This window comes from Zosterops lateralis, assembly GCF_965231275.1.
Source record: "Zosterops lateralis genome assembly, chromosome: 2".
NCBI classification, from domain to species: Eukaryota; Metazoa; Chordata; class Aves; order Passeriformes; family Zosteropidae; genus Zosterops; species Zosterops lateralis.
In genome coordinates, this window is record NC_139763.1 from 41194107 (window position 1) to 41220419 (window position 26313).

General features: G+C 42.4%; 1 protein-coding gene across 4 annotated transcripts in view; it reads right to left on the reverse strand.

The window, feature by feature from the left end:
• MBNL2 (muscleblind like splicing regulator 2) overlaps positions 1–25172 on the reverse strand; it is a 107719-nt gene extending 82547 nt beyond the window's left edge. For all 4 annotated transcript variants that reach the window (XM_083855876.1, XM_083855874.1, XM_083855875.1 and 1 more), the window contains exon 1: positions 25045–25172. The gene's annotated coding sequence lies outside the window, so the exon portion shown is untranslated. The remainder of the gene's footprint in view (positions 1–25044) is intronic.
• Positions 25173–26313: the final 1141 nt, after the last annotated feature.

Consider the following 26313-nt stretch of genomic DNA (forward strand, 5'->3'; position numbering starts at 1 on the left):
TCCTTGCCCTCTAAAAGCCCCGAGTCACGTTGGTACAAAGAAGCGGAGTCTTCAAGGCCTTGATTTCTGGTTTCTCAAGCTGTTTATTATTTGATATCACAAAGTTTTTCTCCGCTCCCAGCCGAGGTCCGGACAGCAGCTGAGACATGAGGCGACTGCCCCCTGATGAGACGTCACCTTACATTTATACAGATAGTTACGTGTAGGTTATTTACTATTTCACACCAATGCCTAGTGCTTACACTAAAAGGGTCACTTCTGCTTTGACCCAATCCACTCTAACTACCTTATATCATCACCACCCCAGAAGATGGAGGACGAGGAAGGAGAGGGACATGAGATACCACCCAAATTCCACCATCTTGTCCCCCATTTACCTCTATTCTAAGAACCCTAAAACTACTGAATTTTGCATCTTCTACTGTGCTAAACTACTATTTTCACTTCCTGGTGATTTGCAATTCCCCTCCTTGTGGCGGAAGTTTCTCCCATGGGCTAAGATCAAACTCAGTGTCCTCCTGGGCTCTGTGCCAAGGTCTCCAACCCCCCTGGACCGGCTCCACACCCCCCTGTCCAGGCTCAAATTCCCTTTCCCAGGTCTCACGTCATCCAAAGGCATGTCCTGGACTCCAACAGATAGGTGAGATATAGGTGGTTATCCTCACCAAAGCAGAATACTACTAAGTCTGTTTTAACTTCATTTCTCTTTAAGAAAAAAACCAACAAAAACTCCCAAACCACCACCACCTTATATTGATTCCTATTACAAGAATTTTCTCTTCAAGAAGAGAACTCTACAACAGCACAGTTATCTCTTGCCCATTTCACTGGAAATCTGAAAACATCAAGTGCATTTCATAAAACTTTATCACCTACAACTGGTTTACAAGCCACTGTCAGTTTTCATTAAGGAATACAATTGTGACAATGGTAGGGAAGAGCTAGGAAATAAAAATCCTGAAAGCTCAAAATTAAACAAAATGAAAGCAGTTAATCATCTCATCTTTGTAACCTGACGATTTTTGTGGAACCCAGTTATCATGATGACTTAGGCCTTATGGATGTTAAAGAAATTTAATTTAAAAGAGCAGCTAAAAGTGCTAAGCATTTGCAGACAGTATGAAGACTAAAGTCAGAACAGAAGTTCACAACAAACCCACAAGATTAAATATCATGTTTTACTTCTAATAATATACTGTAATTTTCATAATTAGGTTTGCCGAGAGTTTCCTTCTCTGCTTTGCAACAATAGCCATAACCAATGAGACAGCTGGCAGTTAACATAAAATTTTTGCGAAGTCATACCTGAAGCCAACTGTGAAGAGTTACAAAAGGATCTCATGATAATGAGTTCACTGCATGAAAAAATGACATCAGTTTTAACATAAAGATAGGCACAACAATGCCTAGGTGAGGAAAAAAACCAGACAAATAATGAATAGCAAACACACAACAGTAGGTTCCAATAAGTTTCCACTGCTACAGAGGAAAGATCATGTGGACATCAGAGGCAATTTGATGCAGACTTCTGCAAAATATTCAGCAGCTGAGTATAAATCAAGCAGAACATTTGGCACTATCAAAGGAAAACAAAAAAGAATTACACTAGTGCGTATAGTCATGGAACACGTAACTCTGGAATGATAAAAGAGTGAGAGAACAGTAACAACACCATCAGCACTGCAGAAAGGCTTACACTTACAAAGAGGAAACAGTGAGGTTTCTGACAACAGAAAGAATACAGAATTCATACAGACTGATGATGAGGATGACCAGATTTTGACTAGGAGGCAGGGAGTGTTCAGTCATTTACTCGGGGGAAACCATGGAAAAGACAGCTGGTTTTGTACACAGCAAACAGCACAAGAGTGAAGTTAAGCAGCAGATGATGTGTTGAAGGTCTAAAATACCAACAAGTTAAAAAAGAACTTTTCAATTAAAAATCAGATTATTTAAATAGTCATCAGACTCAACAATAGCTACTATTTGAGAAGGAAAGCCCTCCTCAAAAAGGTTCTCACCCTGGTAGCTCAAGCCACATGCCAGTCAAGGCACTGCTGTCTTCTGCCTTCCTCATTTTTGGAAGGCAACTTCTTACAAGAGGCCTAGTTCTGCAGCCAAGACTGGCTACAAATCCATAGAGACACTCTGATCCTCAAGCCCCATCACAAGAAAATCAACACTTTCATCTCCTATTTCGAACAAAGGTATTTCAGAGATGACAGACTCATCCCACCTGTTTTTGAGCATTTAAACAAGTCATTGGTGACTAAAAAGCACTATCTGCTTCACCCTCCTTGTGCCAAAGGGGAGACAAGCACCTGGGGCCACCATGAAGCCACCAACCTAACCAGACAGACACAAGGACCAGCAGATAGATTCTGCCACTGTCTCTGGACTCCAGAGGAAAAATTCACCAACTTGAGAGAGCAAACAAACCCAAGAACAAACATGACTGTTCTCAGGCCTTACTCTCTCACCTTTCAGTTGTGTCCTCCTCCTCAAGAAACTGGGGAAAGAAGCTGGGACAGAGCCAGAGTGAAAAACCAGAGAGATGAGAGGGACTGCATCCCTCCTGCCCTACAGAAGTGTCCAACCAGTTCCAGCTCCATGGATGAGGTCCAGGCCCAGGATACAGTTTCAGTTGCAGGTATCACTCTCCAGCTCCTCCCATCAAGAGGGATGTTGTGGCTTCTTACCACTTAGGACCTTTTACATCAAGGATTAAGCCGAAGGCTTGTTCCCTGCTGGCGTTTCCACTTCAAAGAGCTGCTACTGTGGATACTAAAGCCTTTGAAAGTGCCCTCACTGCACAGTCCTGAGCATTAAATGAGGTCTTTTAAAAAAAAGGAGGGGGGGAAAGTGGAAAGTGCACTGGCTTTATAAACACATCAGTGGGGCCACTTTCAAAGCCTTTCATGCCATCTACAACGTGACAGAGAAAATCTTAGAGTTTTTTAGTCACCACCCCAACCCTCATAAAATTATGGCAATAAAGTAATCCATCCCCCAGTGTTTCCCAGCATTAGCAGAGAGGAGCTAAAATACACAAGAGAACTGTAAAAAAAGAAAAAAATACACACAAAGCAAAAAAGTTTTTAAAGACAAGCACTAGACTCCAGGACAGCGGCGCGCCGTGCTGCCAGAGCATGCTCAGCATGCCAATAAGGACTGCAGCACTGCAATCGCCAGCACCAGCAGCCCACGCACCGGCGTCCTCCTCTGCAAAAGCCTCATGCCAGCTGGAGGAGGTGCCCCAGGCCACATCACTCTTTGGCTATAGGGTGAGGAGATGAGGGTGGGAAAGCTGGCATTGGTCTCCTCATGGCAGAGAGAGGCTGCAGCAGGGGATGCCGTGCCACAGGTGAACACAGCGGTCAGAGAAATCCCCTACGTGTTATCACAGCCTTTTAAGTAAATAAGAGCGAGGCAGTGCTGAAGTCCTGAATCATTAACTGGGTGCAGCCAGCAGTGAGCCTGCCCGTCCTGCCAGGGACACAGCCAGAGGGGCCCTGCTGACAAACCACGGCAGCTCTAGGCTTTAAAGACACATACAGCTGCTGATAACAGCACTGCAGATAGTCTGAAAAGTGGAAGGAAATACCTGAAAAATATTTAAATGGATTAAAACAGCGCTTTGCTGTCCTATGAGGCAGCCACTTTACCCGCATTGACATTAGCAGGAGTGTCCCACAGAGAGCTGCCAAGGAGACTGAAGGCACAAACCTGACATGCTGAAACCCAACATTGAAATATCATCCTTCTGAACAACGGAAAATAATGGAAATCTTGCCACTTGGAAACTGCAGGTGAGTTTTAGACTAAGTTCAAAACACTGCTCATGACACCTATAAAATACATAAATCATGACAGATTTAGAAAACTAGGGACTGGGGGACTGAGCCATTCAACCATTCAACATACTTGAAGTATATATAACAGAGCAGTAGGGGAAAAAAACCCAAAAGCAACAACATAAAATTCCTCAGAAACTCAAGTATTCAGTCTGGATAGGAGTGAACACTATAGATTCAAAAAAACAAAAAATTATTTGACAGGCCTCTTAAAAGTGATCATACACAAAAAACATACTGAAAAGTTGCCTTCAGAATTCTGAAAAAAAAAAAAGAAAGAAAAAAAAAAGAAAAAGGCATTTCTAACGCAATCCTAGCTCCCTCCTTCTATAAAACTACCATGGGAAAACACTCCTGCATCTTTCCTTACTTGTACTCTCTAGTTCTGCCTGCTGTCAGAGGTGCTGTATTCCCCGCAGGAGAGAAGATTTTACAGCTCATGAACCTCCAGACTGACCTTGTCTCCATTTATGAGTTTAGCAATGTATGACACCCAGATCTTCCCAAAATGCTTCCCAAAATGTTTATCATCACTCAGAAACTGATGAAAAAAAAAAAAATCATTGATCTAAACCAGAAAAAATTAATAGACTTTGATATGAACCATCTGTTCCTATTTCTTGATCCACTTCTTTATGCAACAACTGTATCACTTAATCCCTCCCACTGTCTTTATTAGCTATTGTTTTTGTAGTACAGAAATCACAAAGATGATAAATTATATTTTTATGAGTGTGTGTATATTATGTATGTGTGTATGTATTTGTGGGCATATATCTAGGCATGAAAAAGAAGGGAGAAAAAAAAGGGGAAAAAAAAAAAAGAGAGCGAACCTCAGCGTTTATCAATTTGTTTACAGCTCAGCTCTTCTAACTGGCAAAGTTTCAGGGATCACAAGCCCACCAGGTCCTTTGCCAGACTTACGACTCCAGGAATCCTACAAGTCTTCAGCAGAAGCAGCAAACTGCACTCTGGCAGTTCTCAACAGCATTAGTAATCATCAGTAGCACAAAGAGTTTCCTACATAATTAGTATTTCTTTGTGTTAGTTATAAGGATTTTGCATATAATCCCCTGTTAGGTATGCTCTTCAATCTTCACAGCCCCAGACTTTTCCTTTTTTTAGCTGGCCTAAAATACTGAACTAAGAACTTGACATCACCAGCATTATCGGAGAGAGAGCTCAGTGTTTTAATGGCCCAGTTACAAAAGAATAATAAAAAATTGTGGCGATTAAATTGGCAGACTCTAGAAAGGGGGTGTATGACTTCTTTCTCCTCACGCGCCCTCTATTCGAAACAGAGCCAAAAATTTTGGTTTTAAAAGAAGACTTTTAAAAAAGAAAACTTTGTATATCAATAACCAACAACTGTCATTGAATTTGCTAATAATGTATAAGGAGATTACTTTAATTAGTCGAACAGTTAATATTGCTATTATTTGAACTAGTTTTCAGCACTGACATCCTCTTGAAATTAGTTTTATTCTCCTCAGACAATAATTTCAGCCTGTTTACAGACCAGTTACATAGCACTGGTGCACATTAGTTAACCATAATATATTGTATTACACATATCAAATCAGCTTCACAATCAAAGGTTTTATAAATAAAATACATACTAACAAATTTTAGAACAAGTGATTTAGTTCTCTTCTGCTAAAACTTTGTAACAGACATATTCATAAAAAAAGAAAAAATAATTTGACTTTAAAAAAAGTATTTCTGCCCTGAAAGAGAAAAAACAATCCCCAAAGTCAGAAATTTCCAGTAATATTAGCAAGCACTATCACTAATAGCTATCATGTGAAATTTAAATACTAGCAATGTGTTAGAACTGTATGCAAAACAATTAATAAATAGTTTCTACTAAACACTCTTTTTCTCATCTCTCAGTATTATAAAACCTGAACATTTTACAGAGCTTTTACAAATAAACACAGTGCAGATTATTTCTGACATTCTTCTGAGCAACAGAGAAGAAGATTCATTCACAGCAGAGGTGATACCTGAGTGCTGGAAATCCTACGCAACATTAAGAGCTATTTTTCATGCTCAGAAAAAAAAAAATTAAAAAAACAGTAGCGCATAATTATCATACATTTTGGTAAAATGTGCACTTATAAAATAAGAAGTTGATTTGGGTTTATAAACATTCTGTTGTCAAGCACTATACTTCAGGACATCTAACTCATTAGAAAATTATATGTTAGGAAAATCGAGTAATGTTAAACAAAATAATTATTCCTTGAAAACGGACAAGACTGCATACTGCCAGTTTACCACACTAACAGATCTGATGAAGCACACAAAGCATTTAAACAGAAAAGATATTGCTAAATTAAAAGAGGTACCAGAATCTGGTCCAAAATACTTTTAATACAAACTATTTACGTAATAAATGTAAATACAGAATATTTAGTACCAGCTCTACTCTCCAAGACAAAGGTTCATTTACCTAACCATATAAAGTAGTAATATATATGCACCTTGACTAGAAAATATATTTTTGAATCCTTCTATCATTTGATTGTCTGTCAGTAGTTTGATACAAACTACCTGACTAAGCGAGGAATGCAAATTTTCACTTTGGTAGTCAGGCATAACAAGGATAACTCTATACATTGTGATCTTCAAGATATGGAAACCAGACACTGAAATTATTTGGAAGTAAGAGACTGCCTCAAATCACGAGACTGAAAAGTTTACTCTGAAAGCTGTGCACGAAAATAGCCTTACTTGCAAAACCTAAATATTTGTCTCATATTCTATAGCCTGAAAAATATTATTTTACTTGCTTCTAATTATCAGCTTTGCCTCACAGTCTGCATACGAATAACACATTTAAGCATCAACAGTGATAGAGAGTTAAATATACATATCCATACCCTATGGATTTGTAATAATAATGCTCTACATCCTGGCATGCGTTTCATTTGTTAGCAGAGCTCAAAATTCTCAGAAGATACAAGGTTGGTTTTACTTAGAAGACTGTAGCATTCAAAAATAACTGGTTCATAAAGTGAGTATGTGTCAACAACCCAGCCACAGGTCTCTAGCATGTACTTGGCCAGGGAGCAGGGAAGTGGTATCACCCTTCTCTGAGCAGGGTCAGCCGTGAGGAGTTGGGAGGTGACATCAGGAGTTCTGAGTACATGCCCTGTACTTCTCCTTGAAAAATGGGAGGGGCAACAGGCAGTTGGTTTAGAAAGGCCTACTTGCTGCAATACTGTTTAAACTAGTGTAACTCACTCCTAGGATAAAGGAAATGTTAAAACTTTTCCCCCAAAATTACACCATTGCATTTTTTTTTTTACGCAGCAAAAGGTTCTTCTGCCTGATGTCTTTTTAAGAAACTGATCTTCCGTCTTCCTCAGTACATACACTTATTTTTTCTATCAACATCCTATCTGAATTTAAGTATCTATAGGCAATGTACATGGCCATTACAGGATAAATAAAAAGACAACATTTTCTCGTTGTCTTACCAGCTGTTAATCTTAGAGGGAAAAAAATTTAAAACCCAACTATATTATATATTGCACATATGAATGATGCTGCTTTAACACAACTGAAGTCAGCATGTTAATTCAGGTCACTAACTGGGTGACATCCTGAAAGGTACTGGGCACCATCAATGCATATGGCAGTCTGAGAAAGTTGAAGAGGCTTCAGCATATCACAGGATGAGGAAACGCTCTCAGAGCCCTCTTGCAATATGATGGTAAAGTTTGCTTCCTATCTAATAAATAATAATAACAACTAAAAACCTACTTTATTCTCTGAGAATTTTACAGACTTCTGCCTAAATATCTCTTCCTTCTCTCTAGAGCATTTAACATAAATCTCCATTCCTTCCTGAGGCTCCTCCTCTGCAAGAAAGTTGATGTGCCTTAGCACAGTGAAATCATTGCTCTAAAAGCCAGCCTGCTCATTAAATTATTCTGCTAGCTGTGTGTTCTCTCATTAAAAATGTATAAAGATCAGATAATTGCAGCACGTATTATTAACCTTGTTTTCCTTGTTTTCATGTACAGGTTCTGTTTTGCTGCCTAGACAAAGACCTGGAAAGGGCAATTTTCTACAATAAACTACAATAAGCAAAACTACAATATGAAAAATGCCCCCAGCTTTCACTGAAGAGCACAAGAAATCACAGCGCAGTCAAAAACACTCATACTTTTGTAACAGGGTAAAATACTGTAATCTCATTGTATACTCCTACAAATCTAAAACAGGCAGTCTTGGCTTTAGTTAAAGCTTCTGTTAGGGAATTATTTAGATCAGCCAGTCTAATTCACCTAAATCTTCAAACATAGCTGCTATAAACTTCAGATTTCCAGGTTGACTCCTTCTCCTTCTTAAAGCTAGGCTGCACTTCCAGACAACAACCCAGCTAAAAATCCAATTAGGGTAGCAGCACTTCTGAAACATACTGACCTATTTCTTTTTTTCACTTGTTTTAATATGCATATACTCATGCTCTATTTCTGAAGAGAGCTATTTACACTGGAAATTAATACCCTTTGAAAACAAGTTACCATAAAATCCACCTATTTCACCCAAACAGAATCCATTCACGGGAGAAACAGTGTTTCCCCGACTCCCCCAAGCAACACATACAGTATGCAGTATACTGCAGCAAACTCTTGAAACATTCGATAAAAGACAACAATCCTCCTACCTTGTTTAGCCCTGTCTATTCGACACATTCCCAATGTGAACAGGAACATCTGATATAAACAAACAGCCATATCTTTTCCATCGCATCATGGTAGCTAATTCTCACACGAAATGACGAGCAGCCTGTAATGTTTTGGGTTTTTTTCTCAGAAAGCCTTGTGACTTATCTGGGGATTTTTCCTCAGATGATGAAGCAAAGACACAGCCTAAACTCTGTTGCTGAAAGACTGCAGCCCTTCCTTCTCACAGAGCCCTCCCAGCATATGGCAGCCAATCACACCCAGCTTCGTCAGCCCTACTGCTCTTAAACTGATTCTAACGGGATGATTGACACAGCAACACAGCCCTTCTAATGTGTAAAAACAATGCATCCATACCAATGAACCAGGAATTTCCCTCGCACAGGGAAGGAGTTTTACTGGTGAGGCAAAGCAATAGCTCCATGGAATAACATACGCAGCAAAACAAACAACTCCCTTTCCCTCCACTGCAACAGCAGCTTCACCAGTTCTTGTACAAGGATTGTCAAAGCTTTTGCTAATCTTAAACCCGTGCACAAACAACATTTCTGAAACTGCAAAACTGCAGCGGTGCTGTTTTGTTTGTAAAGGTGAGACATGCACCACAGTAAATCAAATAATTTATCTTTTATTTTAACATGCAGGCAAAACGCTCTGATTCAGGCAGTAATATTCTCATTTTAATACTGCACAATCTTATGTGCAGTGTCTGCATTTAACAGCAATATAACCATAACATCTTTTCGATTATTTCAGACTGGTTCAGGGACTGCAGGTATGGGATGCTTCTCAATGAAAACACATCTATATGATGGTAGTTTAATTCATATCCATGGCAGACAAATCCAATCAGCAGCATCTAAACTGAGGTCCATGCAATTAGCTTGCAACTGATGTTCATTTGTGTCAAGGTTCTGGCATAAGGACTGCAATACCAGTTGCCATTTTCAAGTCAAGCTGTGGGCAGCTCGACACACTTGGTACACAAGGTTTGCTGTCAACCAGTTTTCCTATAAATTTTACTAAAGTTTCAAAACATGAGAACAAAGCAGCAAGGATTATTAAACAAGAGTTGCAATTAAGAAGAATACAAAAAGGAGCTTAAGCTGAAAGTCAATCTTTATCCAAAAAGGGATAAAGATTGGAGTGCAACAGTACTTTAGGCAGCAGTTTAGGCAATTCAAGCCACTACACAAAAAATGTGTAAAATGTGTTTAAAATGCCACTAGAAGTTTAGAAATATGAATAGACAAGAGGAAAACAAAGCTCTCATTCACTGGCAGCTCTGTCCCAAGGCCCCATTGTTTCCTGTGGACTATTTTGCATATTATAAACACAGCTTCCCAAAAATCCATTATTCTTCTATCCAGCAAGCAGCAATTCTCCTTTGGGCTCCACCATCTCCCACACAATTTGTGAAAACCCTCCCCTTCCAGGCCTGGCTGAAATGGGTTCCTGCCAAGAAGGCTCCTGCCAGCCAGCCCGTACTTTCTGTTCAATCACCCCCCTCCATTCTCCTCAATTCTGCCCTACATTAAAAAAAAAACACCCAAATAGTTAATTCTGGTCGGTTTGAGGGACCCTGGGGACAAGGGTGGTAACTCCACCCATGATTAAGATGGCTTGGTGCATCTCATCAGGATTTTCCACATACTTTTGACTCTGCCAAACTTCAGTTGCCCTTGTTAAAAATTTTCCATGCTGGACATCTGCTGCAGGATTTATTGACTTTACTGCCAAAACACAGTTTGCCTATTTCTGAGATAGCCTAGACAAAAACATGTTGCTTTGCCATCCTTGTAACTCACCGAGGAACTCTGGCTCCTCTGCCCATGTTGGGGCAGCCTTGAAATTTGGCAAAGTGCTGATCCCTTGCTTTTTTAATGTTGTTTTTGAGAGTGGTTTCTTAATATATCGAGGTTTTTTATATGTTTTGTTATGCATATGAAAATATTTTCCTGTTTGACAAAGCTTTAAAATCTGCTAATATTCAGCTGACTCACAGCATCTTTTTAATTTTTGTTTCTGATCCCTGCAGTGCAAATCTCAGAAAGCGTTCTGCAGCGAGCGCCCGATTCCTTCAGCCATCCGTCCATATGTGGCTGGAACGGCACCAGCCCCACAGTGCGACTGAGCATGTAATGGGCTCAAGTTACAGGAGATTAGCCGGATTTCCCCTGTAACTGCTGCTCCCATCTGCCAGAGACCAGACATTGGAGCTGACAGCAGGAAGACAACCTCGCCTGTTGCTGTCATGACCCTTCGGCTGGTGGCCCACGGACGTGCGTGAGACAAGCCCTTCAGAGCGCACTGCACGGGGGGTGTCAGAAAGGTCAGGTGGGCCGAAACATGGCAGGGGGCTGGGCAGAACAAGCAGAGAGTGATGAGAGGGCAAGGGAGGAAGAGATGCAAGAGCCAGAGTCTGGCTGGGCTAGTCGAGCAGGTTACAACATAGAAGAAGATGATGCCCCTGCCAGACAAGGGAGAGTAAGCAGCGCAAGCAGCACCAGTCAGCAGGAGCCAGCCGCCCTCTCCAGACCACAGGCACACTATTAACACAACACCCACCGAGAGCTTCTGTGGCCCACTAGTTCACTCCAAAAGTGGGAGGAAACTTGCAAGTTCCTTCAACCCTTCCCTGCCACAAACCCAAAGCAAGTCACTAACACAACCCCTGAAAAGGCAGGGGCTCAGCACTGCCTGCACAACCCAGTTTCAAGTGCCAGTGCTTCACAGTGCACACACTGGTCTTCAGCCACTGCAGAGCTTTAACTGCAGTCAGATGGGGCTGGGGTGCTTCCAGACAGCATTCCTACGGCTCCTGAAACACAAACACAAAACCAGCAGCCACACACTCACCCAGATCTTCGTGTGGGCTATTATATTATAGATTCTCCCATGAAAAAGGATCAGAAGACCCCCAACTCAATTGGGCATGCCGAAAATACATCACATTCCATTTGTGAGCCCACAGCTAAGACTCATCAAAAAGTTCAGAAGAAAATACATGCTCTCTCTCAAAAATGGCACCTGAGTACTGCAAAAAATAAAATTTTAAAAATAATTGCTCTGTACATTGAGGAGTGAGTAGTTCTCAAATGGAAATGTGCCTATACATCCATTCATTTTTCATATCAGTTACAAAGAAATAGGCCAGAATTTCAATTTTCAGTCTGATTTATACAACTATATTATATATTTAATTGGAAAACAACATTATCCTAGAGAAGCTGAGAAATTCAGATGTCAAACTCAACAAAGAATAACAAAGGTAAATTCCCAACACAGAAAATGCCATCTGCTCTGCCTGATATGCTCCTGTAATTAATGAATCAAGGGGAAAATGCTTCTATTAGTGACTATTACACACAATTTTCTGAATGGTCTTGCTACAACTTTTCAAGAAAAGTGGACTATTTTGGAAGTAATAAAGAGGAGGAGAACTGAAAACTGCAGAACCCACACGGTTATTTTTCCTTCCTTACTCTTGAATCACAGCAATTAGGTCTAATTCCAGAAACAACAAAATTCGTCAATTTAAAGGTAGTTTTGCAAGAAGGATTGGAACATATGCAACACTAGCACTAAAGTCACCAAGCAATTTATATGCTATTCAATTGCAGCAGACTGGTGATTTTGAGCTGTGCCTAGATAACCTATGGCAACAGTGACGTTTTGGTAAGTTTGGCAATGACAAAAAGAACTGCAAAACTATTTCCTGTGTCAGTAATAGACTCTTCCCTTAGTAACTTCCCACAACTGTTACTACAAGCAAAATTCAGCTTTGGTAGCTATGGTCTCAATGACAGCATAAAGAAAAGTCAAAGCAGCTGCCAAGATTTTAAAACTAGGCACTCATGCATAATACCACTGATGCCAGCTTTTGCAAAATACCTCAATCTCTATATTGGGGCTGAAGGGATGATGGAAATCATTAAGTTAAAAATGTAAAGAGTAATATCAAAATTCCAGGTTACTAACTGGGAACAGGTTCTGGAAGGACAGATCTAATCTTTGTTTTAAAAATAGGCTGATCACAAGAACTTTAGGTTTGGCTTTTCAACTGTTTTGACTTCCTATCTCCCAGACATCCCAACATCTCCCTAACCTAGGAAAATTGGAGATTGCCTGTGCACAGAAAGGAAAACAAACTATTCTATTTTCATAATATATACGCTGAGAGAAACATAAAATGGAAACATTCCACAGAAGCAAGCACATATTCAAGTTACATGTTAGGAATCAATCTTACCAAAATTAAGGTGGCTCCTGGAGGCTTTCCAAATGCTCTCTCCTTCCGCAGCTTGCACAAGGAGTTTAAGCCATGTCTAAATTGTGAGATCCAAACACATGAGTTCAGGCACACATCCAGTCTGCATCTTGACTTTATTTTAGGATTACACCAATTCCCCATTGGGATGAAAACTAAGTGCATGTGCACCAGTCCTTTAGAGGGTGGTTCCAGTTGGGAAGGGTGATGAAGGCAGAAGCCAGAGGAGAATTGCAGTTCCCTCCAACCAGGCTTTTGCAGCTGAATGTTTGAGACACATATACCAGGTGCCATGGAGAGCTGAGCTGCCTCAGGATTGTAGCCTTATGCACTTAGCTTGAAATACATTTGACCAAATATAAACAACCACATTTCACTGAGTCACTCTACTCCCCCTCTCTCTTTATAGTCACTGAAGAGAAATAGGCATTTGTGGGCTGTGATTCATCCTATCCCAAAGCATCTATTCTAAGAGATTCCATCATATCCTAAAAGCATCTGTGTTTCTGTATTGGTTACCTGAGATGGTCACCCTTAGGCTTCTTCTATCGTGTCCTTCATTAAACATGTAGGAGATGAAATCTTCCTACAGAAGAAGCCTTATTACAAACATAAATATTTAGATATTTCAGTTACATACACTGGACACCACTTTGGATTTTCAAATTCAGTTCAAATAACTAAAGACATTAGCATAGAGCTAAAGGACACCTGTATTTTGACAATGTACAGTTATAGCTTTGGTGTAAATCCTCAGCTTGCCATAAGCATGTTCCAGCTATGTTGCTATATAAGCTACATAAGCTTGTTCTCTAAGCTATGCTGAACATGTTCCAGTTTTTTTTTTTTCTTCCCCTGACTGAACAGCAATCTTTGCACTCACTCACGCTTTCCTCCTCTGAACAACTGACTGACACCAAATTAACCTAAGAAGAGCTGAACTGGGATTCTCCTCTTGATTTTCTTTTTCATTTTGGAGGGGGGCATTTTTGGGGAGAGGGAGGTTGGTAAAATTACCATTATCTTGCTAACTCTATCAGGCAGATACTATAAACTGGCAAAATAATAAGCTCAGTAAAATAAATTGGCAAGCCACCTACATTGCCTTACTCTTAGAACACTGACTTATGCAAAAGTTTTTTCAGGAAAGTGATTCTGTTTTTCTTCATGACAGCTGAATAAAAAGCCACTTTCATTTTGCTCATCTGAAATATCAAATCACAGAAGTATTAAAACATTAAAATTGAAATTTTAATAATCCAAACCCAGATATTTAGTTTCTTCTAGATGCCCTAGGGAATTTCTGTTGCCCTTCAGCAGCCATTGCTGGAAAGACTGGGTTACCAGTATGTCTTATGTTTGCCAGCCCCACACAGATGTCCCAGATACAAAATTGTCTAGTGCCATTTTAGATGCCATATATTTAGAGACCTGTACCCATCCAAAAATGCAACCATTTCCTCAGAAATATTCCTATCAGAACAGATCTTCCCAAATCTTCCAGCAGAATCTAAAAGGGTTATATACCAAACAGAAACCCTTTATCATCAGCTGCTGAGCCCTATCCAGAATATGTTTTATCAATCACAAGGAATCACAATGTAAAAGCACAAGCACTATTTATGCTAAAAACATAAATTCAAGATGAATCTCTCTCTGATAAATGACTTGGTGTCCCCCTGGTTTGTACAACCACAGCCAGAGACTCACCTGATGGAAGCCTCCCAAGCCTTTGACTTCTGCTGAAATAAACACCAAATGCTTAAGCCTTCATAAAAATGTATTTCAAGTCCACGTGGTTAGGAAGAATACTTCCTAAATGTGTCGAATTAAGAAGAAAGCTAGTGTTATACCTTTAGGGTTTTAATACTAAATTGGAAACAATGCAAAGGTGTAATCACTACCCCTGATGCATAAATCATATTTAGTGAGACCTTCATGTACTGGGAAATTCTTCCATTGCTGATAAAAACATGCTCCTTCCTCCTCAGATCCCTCCATGACTAATTTCCTCCATACCCATTGTTCTGGCCTCAGATTTGGAGTAGTTCCTTTTCAAACCCACAACAGGAGGAAACCATTTGATAAATTACCTTTTTATAAAGCCTACTAACCTCAGCCACAGTCACTTGAGCATAAGGAAACCCTCTTATATTTCAAGGAACATAGTGGAGGATGCTTTTACTAAACTTCTGCCCCTTATCTTGGGGATTTCCATCCTACTGGGAAGACACAGGAACAAGACTTGTCTTCCAAGAAGTTCCTAAATGACCAAAACTAACACTTCATGTAACTATATGAGAAATGTATTCCCAGCAAGTTTTCTGCATGCAAACCCAGTATTTTTAAAATCTATGAAGATTCAGTCATCAGTCTCAAATATATTTGAACTCCTGCATATAATTCAAGCAATGGCTCCAAATAATACATCTTTAAATGAGTGATGTAATGCTCTCTAATTATCCTTTAAATCAAAAGCTCTATTTTATTAATCCATTAAAAACCCAAAGGGAAAAAATGCCACTGAAACTAAGCTACATTTTGAATTTTCCCATCTTCAATTAGCAAAAAATAATTCAACTTGCTTTTCTAATTCATTAAAATTACTCTATTGTTTTTGCACACTACTGCAATACAGGTGTAAACCAACCTAATTTAACAGGTGATGCTGCCTCCCATTTCCCTACAAGCTGCCTCTTAACAGCCTGAGTCTGTAGGGTAGATGCTCAGGGGCATGCAGCAAAATCAGCAAGCAATCTCCACTGTAAGCAGAGAAAACAGTCTCCAGGAAGTCCACAGAAAATGAAAGCCAATTGGATAATTTTTGTTTTTTAAAATCAGTAAGAGCAGCATTCAATCCCTCACCTTTTTACAGCAATTAATAACCCACACATGTAAGAGCACAGGACTCTATATAATTAAAAAAGCATTACTTTGGCAAGAAGAGAGGGCCTGGAGTATGTAAGTGCAGGGTTTTATTTCTTTCTGTGAAGTATGGATGACAGGTAGGAGAACGCTATGCCAAGTGAACTGTTGGCAAGCAACTAGTCTTTTGGTTAACAGGCAGCTCTGTTTTGTGAAGTCTATGAGTTTGTGTTCACTTACACAAGCTTTTCTTTAAACATTAGACTTAGATGCATTCAGTCATGAGTTTTGCACCAAATTTCCATTTGCACCTCAAAAGAGGTTGCTTTGTTTCAGCTTGTTTTCTGATTACTGTGAAGTGTCATGAACACTTTGTTGTATAATGCTTTTAAACATTACATGTGGATCTTTGCCTAATTACTCTGCCACAAAATACTATATACATGAACATGAACCTTCAATTTTTTCCCAAATGTCATGTAACAGAAACCAAGAAATAAGGAGCTGTAAACACAAGGAGAAACAAGAATTGTTTTCACACAGAAAATATTAAGCAAACAAGTATGAGTAATGCAGGGCAAGAAACAAGGTCCTCTAGCAGAAGCACTGTGTGGGATAAAATGGCATCCAACATCATGACCTCTGAAAACAGCATGTTTCAAGTAGCACATGTCAATATTTAATCCCACCACCAGAAAAAACAAAGCAAATTACAGAAAAAAAAAAGCCTCATAAATCAAAATGCATACAGGACTTCATTCACCAGAGATCCAAAGATGGAACGGAGAGTTTATTTGTAGGGAAATGTCTGTAAGGGGACAGCATCCAGCTTCCTAACACAGCAACTTCACCCATACTGTATTTTTCTCCAGCTCTCCTCTTTCTCTCTCAAAAAAAAGTGTTATAAATTGACAAAAACATTCACTTGGCTGTTCCCCCTCATATCAGTTCTAATAATTTCAGTAGAGCCAAAATAAGATTAGAAGATATCCTGTCTGCTACCTTTGGCTTACTGAAAGGTAATACTACTAAGCAAAGGGGAATGCAGGGAAAAAGTACAAGATGAAGATTACACAGGTCTTTTGCTGTGGGGTATACAATCTTATGAACTTAAGACTTTAGGTCCTTAACTTTAACTTAAGCTAAATTTCACTTGAGACCACCTGCCCTTTAGACAACTGTAATGCCACCATATCCCCCAAAGCTATCTTCAGCAAGACCCACGAGGAGAGGTTCGCCTGTTTGGGCAGGATTGTATTTAACCATCAAAGAGTTCTGTCCCTTCCTTCAGAGACAGGTGAGAACAAAAGAAACCAGTTGACAAAAATATTCTGCTGGTCCTCAGGTATTCTCCTAGAAATTTTGATTGTAAGAAACCTAAGACAGTTTCTTACCTAGTCCAGCTTCTGCCCCAAAAGAAAACTATCATCAAGAGCAAACTGGGTCAGCATGGCTTTGCCTTGATGAGTCCTGAGAAGCTCACAGAGCAGGTACTTGCTCCTCTGGATGACTTGCTGGTGTGCTGCACTACTCTCCTGGTAAAAAGATTTTCCCAACATCCAACCTGAATCTCCAAAGAAACAACTGGCTGTCACTCTCCCTTGGTGTCACTTGGCACCACTAAGTACAGTTTGGTCCTACTATTTTCATAATCGTCCTCCAATAGCTGTAACAGCTACTGGACTGTCCCTTGCCTACTTTTCATCTAAGCAAATAAACCCAGCTCCCTCAAATTAGACCCCTTCCTATGAAAGTAACTTTTCACTGGAACTAGACATGGCAATAGGACTTCATCTGAGCTAGAAGTACCGCCTTGACAAAAGCCCACGACCATGTGCTCAGTTAACACTGGATGAACTGGAAAGACTTCTAGTTTTCTCTTCCCTTTACTACTGGCTGCATATACAAGGGACTACCACTCAGATGTTTTGCATTTGCTTCTTTTGATTCCTCTTTGTACTGCTGACAGAAGGGATATGTTAAAAGCTCTGCATCCTGTACTGAAATATCCACAGAATTTCAGACCTTTTTATTTCAGTACTCTCAGATATTTTGCATATTGAGTGCACTTCTATTTTACAAAGGTATCTAAGATCAAGCTACCTAACAATAAAAATGAAGTTACCAGTGCTTATTTTCTACAGGAGTTCTTTATAGGTCCTTAAAAAACTGCAAATTTTATCCAGCTGTTTCCAGTTATGGCCATCTCCAAAGAGTTCTTTTTGAGACAATGTAACTTCAAGAGTACTGGCAGCTCAAAAATAAAACAAAATAAACAAACAAACAAACAAAAAAACACCAACACAAAAAAACCCCCAAAACCCAAAAAACCAGTCAAACCAAAAAATCTAACCTTTATGGATATCCATTCATTCTGCTCCCTTTTTCAGTCTATTATGCAGAAATCAACAAATAACTAAGAACCCGCTGACAAAATCTTGCTGGAGTAAGCAAAGTGGAACTACAGCAGTTTCAATTATTCCTCCTGTTTAGAAAATTCATTATCTCAATCCTAAAAGCCTTCTGCACAATTCTGCACTAATAACATTTTCCCCCACCCCAGTTTGTTTCCAGCAGCAGACTCCACCAGGGACTCAGCAGCAGTGGGGACCAGCTCTAGCAGATTAGGAACTGCTCGTACCACATAAAAACAACCACTTCAGCCATCTTTGAAATTTGTATTTCAAGACTCGCTTTCTTCATGTATACAATGGTGTAAGCTTTCCAGGAAGCAAGAACAGTGTAGTCATCCTCCTGTCAGCCCCAGGGCCATCACCACAATTCAGGTGACCAAACCCTTCTGCTGCTTTGTGAGGTAGGAGTATTGAGATCCACCCAGCTCTGGCCCCCAGTTATTGCCACACCACTAGTCAAGTGGCCACTTTACAGCTCAGGAAGCGGACAGATTTTTCTTTTCTCTTCCTCTAACTCACAACAGCAAGGACAGGTTATTTTAAAATAAAAAAATGCCTGAAACTACCAACACCATCTTCTGACAGAATGTGCCTTAATCTTAACATTACCCTGTCCTCATCCCTCCTGTCCACACTCACCACAGCTCCCACAGGAGGCATATCCAGGTCTAACCATTCCTAGGACTCAACAGCTTTTGCCTCCAAGACAAATCACATGCCTCTCTTGTAGGATCCAGCAATCTGAATGACATGGCACATTTCATCTGCCACGGTATAAACTGGGCTGGGTTTTCCAAGGAATTAGAGGGAAAGAACCAGAGAAATCAGATACTTTCTGGTAGCTGCAAGTAGCAGAAGAAATACACTCCACTACAAACAGGAAGCAAAGAGCACAAAACATTATGAAATTCAGTGAATGAATTGAGTAATGTAAGACCTATCTCTAACTGCCAACAGGTAATACACAATCCTGAGAGTGAAATATATGATATACATTGCATCACCCAAAGCTCTCCAGATGAGATATAAATCCCATGTCTTTTTTCCCTGCTCCTCACGATACAGTGTCCAAGATAAGCAGACACCAAGAACCACTTTGTTCACTTGCTTCAGCAAATGTGAAATCTAAGATGCTTATATTGAAGTATCTTTATTAGATTTCATTAACCTGAAAAGCCAAAGCTAAAATTCATTCACTCAAAGATTACAATAAAGAAACAGCTTTAGGAAGGCTAGCACTAATATCTTGCAATGGAAGGTAGCAGAATGTCCCAGAATTACAAAGCTTGAGGATTTCAGCAGATACTTTGACACAAAGTTGAACATGATAAAATCCCCAAACTTTATCACCTTGTGTTTTTTAAGAAAAGTCAGTTCTTCATAGTCCTCTTGGCACCTTCACAGATCACACCTGGACCAGCCTGCAAAGCTGATCATATTTTTGACCTAACACTTGACAGAGAAGTTGAACATTATGGATATCACAACACTACTGCAGTTACGGAAAGAGCATTGTCTCATTCAGGCAAGTGAAAACATGGCCAGCTTCCCAGGAACCAGAGAAAGCCTCAGCAGAGTAAGGGCTGACAAACTCCAAAATCATGCAGATCTCATCAACAGCAGCAGGGCAAGGGCCTGAGGGCTCAGGGACCCACACATCAGCAATGATCAAAGCACAACCAACTCCTGACGAGCACTGCTCCAGTAACATACCCAAACATCACCCTGATGTTATCAGTGTCTCACCATACGCATAGGACAGAAACTCTCAGAGAAATGGCCAATAAACGCTGAAATAACTAATGCATCAAAGCCTGTGGTAAGGTTTTCCATGCTCAAGGCCTGTGACATCCATACAGACATACTGCACAGAAAGGAAATACTCTCCTTTGTGACAACCTTGTGCACACTTGGAAAGCGCTCTCAGGAAACAAAACCTCCTCTTGCCCATATCCACCAACAGCCAGCTTACACAGCTCAAGCCAACTACATTTAGGCATCGCCTAATCTTAAAACAGGGAATCTTTTTTTCTCTGAGACCTGCAAATTCAACCATACTCCTCCCAGTCTGAAATCATTAACAAAATACTTGGAAGTCTTCTTCCTCCTTGAAAATGTAACAGTCCTACCACAGCTGAGGAAACTCATTGTGGATATACTGTCCTGAGCAACCACTGGTTAGTCCCAAATCTCCCATTCCTAAACAAGACAAGCAACAAAACCATTGGCTGACTTCAGTAAGCCTAATGGTACAGACCAGGGACATCAAACTAAAGAAAGGACATGGATCTTCCCATATTTCAAATAATCTCTTTTCAGAGGAGGTATGGGCTGATATAAACTCAACCTCACAGACCTCCTTTTTGATACTATGAGGCATGAAATATTTGTCTCTCACCAGAGGGGATACCTCAGAAGGGCCCACAAAAATATTACTAATAGCTTGGGTCCTTCCTGGATAAACTAGGAGCAATGGAGAAAAGGCAGCAGTAGAAAGCTGCTTCCACATCACTTGTTCCTTCCCCTGTAGAGATCTACAAAGCTCAATTCCCTATACACTACTTTTTAACATCAGTGTCAAACCACCAGGTGAATTAGCCAGCAACAGTCTCAAATTATGCCACTGTGAAAATACAACAGACCTATTTAACCTTCAGCACAACATCAACATCATCCAAACAAGGAGGAATAGCTGAAGTTAAACCTAAATCTGGAATTCAGTGGAGAGCGGAGGAAAGCCTTGTCAAGAGTTTGCAGTCACAGCCAGACCCTAGGTTTGTTGCTTTAAGATACACGATCCCAGCTGGTCATAGGTCAGAAGTATTTCTGGACTTTACACTGACATTATACTTTCATACTGAAACACTACTCAATAACAGCATTGCTGTCTCAGCTCTATCCAGGCAAAGAGTCATCTGTGTCCCCAGTGCACTCTGGGCAGTCCATGAAGCCTTCCAATCTAAGAAATCTGATCACTCCAGAATGTGGTATGTCCTTCCCCAGTAACACAGCATCATACTATCATCCTCCCATCTTCCTGAGGATGCATCTGAGTCTGCATCCTCATAGTGCTCAAACACCTACCCAGTATCTTACAGCTCCCTGTGGCCCCAGCCCTGGGCAGCAGCAGAGCTATCTTGGGCTCTGCAGAGGAACGGCCCCCGACAGCCATCACTGCCATCAGCCACCCAACGTGAGCTCAACACGTTAGCATGCAGCTGCAAGGCAAGATAAACTGTTGAGTTCTTCAGCACTGCAAGATTTTTGAAGAGTTCTACTCTTTCTTCATACCTGTAGTTGATTGAGTCATATATTTTTATTCTGAAGCTAGCTGGGTGTTTTGATACTGTGTTTCTCTAAAGCCCTAAGCCAATCGATTGTGTCAAACCAAGTTACCACAAATAATCCAACCACAATGATCAAGACAGCAAAATGCACAGGGAAAGAAAGTATCAGCAGTAGAAAAGAAAAAGACTGTTTTTGTTTTTAGAAGTTTATTCATGAGAAATGAGTGACTTGAAACTGAAAAGCAATTTTGATTAACACTCTGCCTTGACTTTCATTTCAGTGACATTTTAATGAACACTTTCTAAGTAGCTCTACTTGCAAATGAACGTGGGAGAATACTGAAGAAAGGTAATGGGAGGGGAAAAATAATCCATCAGTCATTTTATTTCTTAGATGCCTCTGAGAAAATAAATAATAATTCATCAGGGGAAAAGTGATCCAGCAAGATTCGACTGTTAAAAGACATCTGGAAAGGAATAATAAGTAGACTGGAAGAGTCTGAATTACAATAGAAGGCTATGAAGAAAAATACAGTGTGATCTGGAAGCCAATTAGGTGACTCTGTAATTCTTCAAAGATGAAGGCAGTGTGTTCACATCTGTCCTGAGTACTTCAGCAACAGAGAGCTAACAATAAACTGTCAGAAAAAAAAATTATAGAAGAGCAGTAAATGTGATTGTAGGACTGGCTGGAGCCATGAGAAGTGAGATTTCTACCCTAGTAACTGACTGCATGAAAATACCTTCTTTGATAACAAGTTTAATGTGATTCATAGTTCTTTATTTCTATTTTTATTGCCAGATTCAACAAAATTCAGAAACATTCAAGTAGAACTATAGTAAGACCTGTGAGGGCCTATTAAAAGGGGAGTGTTGAGTGAAGGCAATATAAACAAGAAAATCGTTCATTCACCTAGCATGGCATGACTTTCAGTGAGAAAATGCCAAATCTAAATAAATTAGGCTATATAATTCTACTTGGCAGCATAAGGAGCAAAATAATCGTGTAGTGTTGCTGAGATTCCAAGAGCTACCCAGAGGATGCAAAGAATCTAACACCAGCAGGCAGCAATAGGAATACCAATTTAATACACGTTTTCTTTCTTCCTGCCGTAAATCAGGACAAAAAGTTAACAGAACTTTCTCCAGTGTCTTGTAACCAAGCTTTTAACCCAAGAAAAAGCAAGACTAAGAAGGTTCCCCAAATGGCAGTCACATGCCATTGGTGGCAGGATTCATGTACTACTTTTGTTATGGTAGGTAAACACCACAGTTTAAGAATCCCTAGGTTAGGAGAAAAGGCATTTAGTACTGCACAGTACAATTCTAAAGACTGCAACCAGCAGAGAAACTGCAGAGCATCTGGAGTATAAGAGATGAAAATTTCACCCACCAAGTGTTAGCAGCAAGTAGACTTTATTTTTAATCTTCTTATGACAACTGTTATTCTATAAAAGCCAAATTTAAGAAAATGATGCTCAGATGAAGATTTCAGCATCACAATCCCAAACATACCAATTCCAAAGATTAGAGATTTTGGCAGGGTTGCTGTTGACTAAACCCAGATATTTCTTCAGAGAGAGGGCCATAAATAATAGAGGAGATAAATTTCAGAGGAGAAGGTATGTTGAAGTGACCCATGTTATATCATCCACCCACCTATGTGCACAATGCAGATAGGTACCACTCCTGTGGTGACGGCAGCAATGCCACAGCAAAACAGCCCATCTCTTCAGCTGCAGGAAAACAGGCACTGTCCTGCAGGTTACCTTGCACGGACAGACAGACAGACAGACCCCCCACACTGCACAAATCACCAGGGTGGCTCACCGCTATTCCGAATTTCACTGGCATGTAGATAAGCCATAGCATATGCCTGCAACTATGGCAAGTGCCGAAAAGTGGCGTGCCCCAACTGGGAGCTCCAGCCCGTGGCAGAAGCGCTGCTGCTATGATCTCCAAGGAGCAACACTGGACCTGGCACCCCACCACCACCTTATCACCGCAGAAAGAAACTGCAAGGCTGGCTCTACCCAGGGGTTCATGCAACCTCTAAAAGCATGAGATTGACACGGCACAAAAGGGCCTTGTCCACAGTGGGGAAAAAACTACATCCCCTCCAGCAGCAGTATCAACTGTACTCGACAAATGCAAATAATATCAGTGCCAAATACAAGCTACAAATTGACATAATTGATGCTGAGAAACTATTTTTTTAACTTTAAATATACTCAGAAACTGTATGAAAGAGGCTTTCCACTAGTCCTTGAAAGTAACTTCAGAGCATTTCCCAGAAGAATTGAAATATGTATTTGGCCCTAAATCTTACCGCAGGTACCTTTTTCATTTGCACAGTGTGGTACGTGCACACACGAAGGGAAAATAGAGGACAGATGGCTAAATCTATGCATATTTACCAAGGTACGAATACCACATTAAAATCATAAGCACTAGGCCAAGTCACATGTTTAAAATTAATTACACTTCCGCTACTACCTACAAGTCCACACTGCTTTAAAAATCTACAAGTCTGAACAAGATACGTCAGTGTGACACGATCACTTAAGTATATTAATCCCACATGGATATCCTCTGCAGCTGAATTAAAGGCACACAAGTTATTCCTTGCTACTGTTCAAATACATATTCAGCCTCATTACTGCTGTTTCCCTCCCAGCAGAAATGTAAATATGCCCAAAGTAACAGAAAACAAAACATCTGGAAGCAGAAACCTACAGGCAATGTTCTCATAGTTCAAAAAATACGTGTGCATAATCTGCGTATATGCACACAAATACATACGTATGTACAAGGAATAAATTTATAAGGTTTCCACACAAAACCAGGAGTAATAAAAATATTTAATTTCGGACAGTTTTACCCCCTCTATCGCACTCACCTTCACGGGTGTCCCCCCCCGGAGCCTGCCCGGCGCTATTCCCCGCTGGCCGCAGCAGTCCCGGCGCAGGGATGCGGCGGCGGGCGCGGAGCGGGGAGGAGGATTTGGAGGAAGCCGCTGGGGCGGCCACGGCCCCACGGGGCCCTTTCCCTTTCCCTTCCAGAAGTAACACAAAGTTATGACTCCCGCTCGCCGCTCTCCCCGCTCGCACGCCGTGCCAAATGCTGAGTTAACAAAACCATAAATCACCGCTGAACCAGACGCGACGGCCCGGCAGCAGCGCCCGCCGCCTCCCGCCCCGTCCCACGCCGCGGCGGCTTCCCCGGGGAGGCGAAGGGGAGGCGGGCAGCGGGGGCAGGGGGACAGCGGGGGCGGCGGGACAGCGGGGGCGGCGGGACAGCGGGGGCAGCGGGGATAGCGGGGGCAGCGGGGGCAAGGGGACAGCGGGGGCAGCGGGCACCCGAACGGGCGCGGGGCTCGGGGCGCCTTCCCGCGCCCTTGGCGGCGGCGGCGGGCGGGACGGCGGTCCAGGTGCGGCGGGACGGGCGGCGGCGGCGGCAGCTCCCCGCGCAGGGAGGCGCCCGGGCCGCCAGGCTGCCCCGGGGCCGGGGGCACCGCAGCCGCGGCTCCTCCGCGGGGCGCCGGGCAAGCCCGAGTCCCCGGGCGGCCCGGCCCGGCGGGGAGAGGACGCGGAGGGCCCCCGCAGCCGCCCCGGAGCGCGGGTGGGCCGGCGGCGGCGCGGGCGGCTGCCTTACCTCGGAGCGGAGCGCGGAGCGGGGGTACACCCGCTTCTCCCGGCCGGGCGGGGGCGGCTCAGCGCGGCAGCGGCTTGTCACCTCTCCCGCCGCGACCGCGACGGCGGCGGCTCCTCGCGTAGGGGCGGTCCGGCCCCTCCCTGCCGGGGCCGAGCGCCGCTCGCACCGCCCCGGGGCCGGGCCCGCCCGCCGCAGCCCGCGCCGTCCGCCCGCCGCCGGGGCCGGGCAAGGGGAAGGGGCAGCGGGGCCGGGCCGGGGCTCCAGCGGGGTTTCGGGCGCGGGGTTTTGCCTCGAGCCCGGCCCGCCTCGCCTCGGGGACGGGCCCGAGCGATTCCTCCGCAAAACAACGGGGGCAGCGGCGGGCGGTGCTGCAGAGCGGCCGAAATCCCGGGTTTGCGTCGTGTTGTTCGGCTTCCTTCTGGCTGCTGGAGCTTAGCCTGTCACCGGTTACCGTGGACCATTTTCTGGAGGAAACAAACGCGTGGCTTGGCTCCCAGGGCTTGTTCTTCCCGTATTTTCGCCCGAATTCGCGAGCAGTTTCTGTTCCTTGAGGCGTCGTTCAGAGGCAAAATGGGCTCTCTTCCCCTGCCCAGAGCAGGCCCCTGGTGCCCCTCTGTCCCCGCTCCCCCACGGGCCGCTGTCCCTGGGATAGGGGTTGGCACCTTTCCCTAAAAAACATGGAATATTCCCCATCCAGAAAGAAGGGCAGCTGCAATGATTCCGGTTTCTCTCCAGCCCATCAGACTGTGCCTGTGCTCTGGTGCCGGGTGAAGCTGAAGGCGCGGCTCAGGGGCTGTTGGAGCCCTGCTCGCCCCGGCTGTGCCTCCCCAGCGGGCCCGGCCGCCATGGGCCCAGCCAGCCCCTGCTCTGTGTGCCCCAGGGCTGGGGCCTCGCCTGGCACACCCCGCAGTGCCTTCCCAGGCAGCCCAGGCCCCTGAACAGGCTCTCCAGGAAGCCGGGCAACATCCAGTGTGAGGCCACAGCTGCCCCATCCTCGATGGATTTTAACCGCTGCAGTGTCCCAATGCAAGAGTGGCGGAGCAGGAAATAAATCAGAAAGCAGCTACACTTCAATTTCAACTAAAATCCTTTAGACTCTCCCTAAGGTCTTTCACAAGGATCGGTAGCTGAGCTGCTACTGAAAAATGTGTTATATTTTGATGAAGGAAAGTGACCCTTTCAACTTAGCCACCTCCTTTTGGTGTTAGAGGCTGAAAAAAAGAGACAAAAAGAAAAATCTCTTTAAAAAAATTTTTCTGTATATTTATG